Source organism: Geospiza fortis, unplaced genomic scaffold (assembly GCF_000277835.1).
Source record: "Geospiza fortis unplaced genomic scaffold, GeoFor_1.0 scaffold40, whole genome shotgun sequence".
Taxonomy (NCBI): domain Eukaryota; kingdom Metazoa; phylum Chordata; class Aves; order Passeriformes; family Thraupidae; genus Geospiza; species Geospiza fortis.
The window spans coordinates 5,039,229-5,041,997 of NW_005054297.1; positions in this window are offsets into that span (position 1 = coordinate 5,039,229).

Sequence of the window (2,769 nt, forward strand, 5' to 3'; positions counted from 1 at the left end):
GCCGGGGAGGGGGGCCGAGCTTGAAGTCTGTCATCGGCGGCGTCCCGCTGTGAGCGGCAGCTTGCCGGAACCCAGACCGCTGGCTTGGGAAGGGCCTGTTGGTGGGCTGGTTTTCCCTGCCCCGCAGATTTTAGCATTAGGCTGTTGAGAACGGCCGTGTACCTCCCCGCTGCTCCGCCAGGGCCAGGGCGTTCTCTGCTCCTCGGGACGTGTCTGGGGACACAGGTGCTTGTGGGACGATCCTCAGGGAATAGCAGCAGCCTGCTAGGGCTGCGGGTATAACCCAAAACTGCATCACAAGGACAAAGACATGTTGCCCAGGCAGACCTAATTTTTTTTTTTTTTTTAACACAACACCAGCAGGAGATTTGCAGGCCAGGCTTTGCGCCGTTGCTAGGAGCTGCCAGTAAGGCCTCAGCAGGTGGAAGCTTCCCTGGAGCACGGGCAGCCGGCCGCCGTCGCTGTGCTTTGCCTCCCGGCGGCCACGGGACCGGCAGGTTCCCATTTACCTTCTTGAAATAACTAGTAGGGAGCGTAAAAAAAATTAAGAGGCGCGTTACGTATGTGGTGTGTTTGTTCCAATGTTTAATTATAACCAGTCTGTGTCTGGTCGACTGAATCTGTTTATGAAATCTTACCTGATTCTTCTGTTTTACAGTTTTAAACTCAGACGGCTAATTGGCGTGTGAAGTGTACGTAGCGACGGTCCCGCTTCTGTAAGTTTAGTTAGCCTGATTAGGATATTTTGAGCGTTTTGGCAGAGAAATCTTACCCACCTGTTTGAATTGCTGGCTCATACTATGATTAACACAGTTTCATAGCCCTTTGAGCAGAGGAGATCTCCACAAGTCGAACTCTCCCCGTTCGCGGTGCCCGCAGTCCCCGGCGCTGCTGGAGCAGCTGCTCCTCCGGGCCTGTACCACAGGAGGGTGCTCAGCTAAAGCCATAAACGCACATTGTGCGAGAATTCCTCCTTTTTTCCTTCTTTTTCTTCCGCCCCGGTGTTCCGACAAAGTGCTCAAATGCATATGAGCAGATGACAAAGTTTGCTCTGTTGGTTAGAAAGATAGGGACAAAAGCTTTAGCATTAGAAAAATGACCCAGTTTATTTATGTGATGTAATTCTTAGGAATTTTAATCCAGGTGGCTAATTGAAAAGTATTAGCTATTTGGAATTAAAATTAATGGTTTGTTAATTACTATGATGGTAGTGTGTATTTTTTTAGATTATGAGTTCTCGTGGTGTTTGAACTCTGCACTACTAAAGAGTGAGGTAATGTAAAGGCTTTGTCAGTTCAAGACCTGTGAGCAAGTTGCAGAATTCTTATTGAAGCAGAAGATGAAAATTACCAGTTAATTGCATTTAAAATACAGTAGTATGTGTAGATGAACGCATAAACCAGAAAAAAATAAGGGTTTTTAAACTTTTTTTTTTTTTTTTTTTGCTGTGGGGCTGGCAAGACACTGGAACAGAGTGCTCAGAGAAGTTGTGAATGCCCCATCTCTGCAAGTGTATAAGGCCAGGTTCAGTGGAGGTCTGAGCAACTTGGTTTAGTGGAAGGTGTCTTTGTCCATAGCAGGGGAGTTGCAAATATCTTTAAGGTCTTTAAGGAAAATCATTAAGTTTCCTTCCAACCCAGGCCTTTCTATGAAATAACCAATGAGTTTTTATTTTTTTCAAAAGCATTAACTCTCAATCTTTTTAGAAGCTAGTGAATTGACTGTTCAATGGAACATTATTGGAACAGACACAACTCACTTGTAGCTAAAGGGAAGTGCAGGCTTACTTAACAGTATGCTGGGGAAAACGTCAGACTTCTCCCTTTTAGTTTGATCTTTTTGTTTGCTTCACACAGAAATTAACATCTGTTTAATTTTCTGTGTGGAAAATTACATCCAGTTGCTGTAACCTTCATATTTGTGTTTACTAGGCAACAAATGGCTATTAACAGCTGACTGAGTTCACTTTTAATAGACAGGAATAGGAACAGAAATGCAATTGTGAACAGATTTTATCAAATATTACAGATATTAATAGTTACACAGGTAAATGACGCTCAGCTTAACTCCAAAGTCCACTGGCTGATGGGCAACCCTAGACAAAACAAACACAAGTCCAGCATTTCAGTAAGGTTATATTTTGTCAGTAAATAAGAAAAGTGGTTTTTTCCCCATAATCCAGATTATGCACATGTTAAATTCTTATACCATGCTCTTAACTATGAGAATAATGAATAACAAATATATACAATTACTATTTTTAGCTGAGAATTGATTTGCTCCCAGTATAACCCATAATTTCAATTCTATGCCAGTATTTAATGCATGTATCTTTCTCCCATATTTCACCAAAACTCGAGGAAAACCCCTCTTCAATAGACAGGATTGGGAGAACACATCCAGGCTGAAATCCGATGCAGGGGTTTTAGTTGTATATGTTATATCGTTGTATATGTTGTGGTTATAGTTGTATTCGCTTTCTTGAGTTAATAACACATGCATAGTGGGGGAACGTGGAAATAATGGCAATATATTCATACTGTTTTCTCCCATGCTGTTTTTAGGGTTCGTTTTGAAAGTTACCGTGATGATAGTATAGAACAATGTTGTGCAAAGTTTGGGGAGGGAGAGCAGCTGGCTATGGCAAGTGGTGGCCAGGAGGCAAGCATGTTCCAGGTGTAGAGCTAAGGCGAGTGCCAGGGATGTATTAGTTAAACATCGGGCGCTGAAAGCCGCTGTCCGAGCTCCTGACCGGTCTCTCGCCCGGAG